This window comes from Etheostoma spectabile, chromosome 5 (assembly GCF_008692095.1).
Source record: "Etheostoma spectabile isolate EspeVRDwgs_2016 chromosome 5, UIUC_Espe_1.0, whole genome shotgun sequence".
Lineage (NCBI taxonomy): Eukaryota > Metazoa > Chordata > Actinopteri > Perciformes > Percidae > Etheostoma > Etheostoma spectabile.
This window is the reverse complement of record NC_045737.1, coordinates 19,414,000-19,414,453: the sequence shown is the minus strand read 5'-3', so window position 1 is coordinate 19,414,453 and position 454 is coordinate 19,414,000. Positions and strand designations below refer to the sequence as shown.

The following is a 454-nucleotide window of genomic DNA, read 5'->3' as shown; positions in this document are numbered from 1 at the left end:
ATGATATTCTGGCCATGAGTCACATCTCTGGCCCAGGTCCAGCAACTCCATCTCACATGCTGTTAATCTACCAACTGAAGTTAGTTGCATTCAAAAACTTCTGTGTTTTTCGCTGTGGCGGCCGCAATAGCAGAGTTACCAGCGGAAACACTGGTACAAATACAGGTTTGTTAATAACAATTAAAAGTGTAGATAAATGTCAGAAGTGTGGACCACCACCGCTGCGTGGCGGGGCTACGTGGCGGGGCTATGTGGAGAGTAAGAGGAAAGAGAGTAAGAGGAGAGATCCAACACATGCACGGCTTTACAGAAGAAATGTTTAATTTAACGCAAAATTAAACCATCTCGATATAAACAACATTGCAGCGGATGCGAGGGCATTAAGTTTACCGGTGCGACCTAGAGGTAAAATATTACTCGTGCCCTAGAGCCCTGTGAGCTAACAGACGCTAAC

The 454-nt window shown here is 45.4% G+C and overlaps 1 protein-coding gene across 1 annotated transcript in view; it reads left to right on the top strand.

Annotated features, from left to right (window-relative positions):
• aacs (acetoacetyl-CoA synthetase) overlaps positions 1-454 on the top strand; it is a 42,594-nt gene that overhangs the window by 32,389 nt on the left and 9,751 nt on the right. The window lies entirely within an intron of this gene.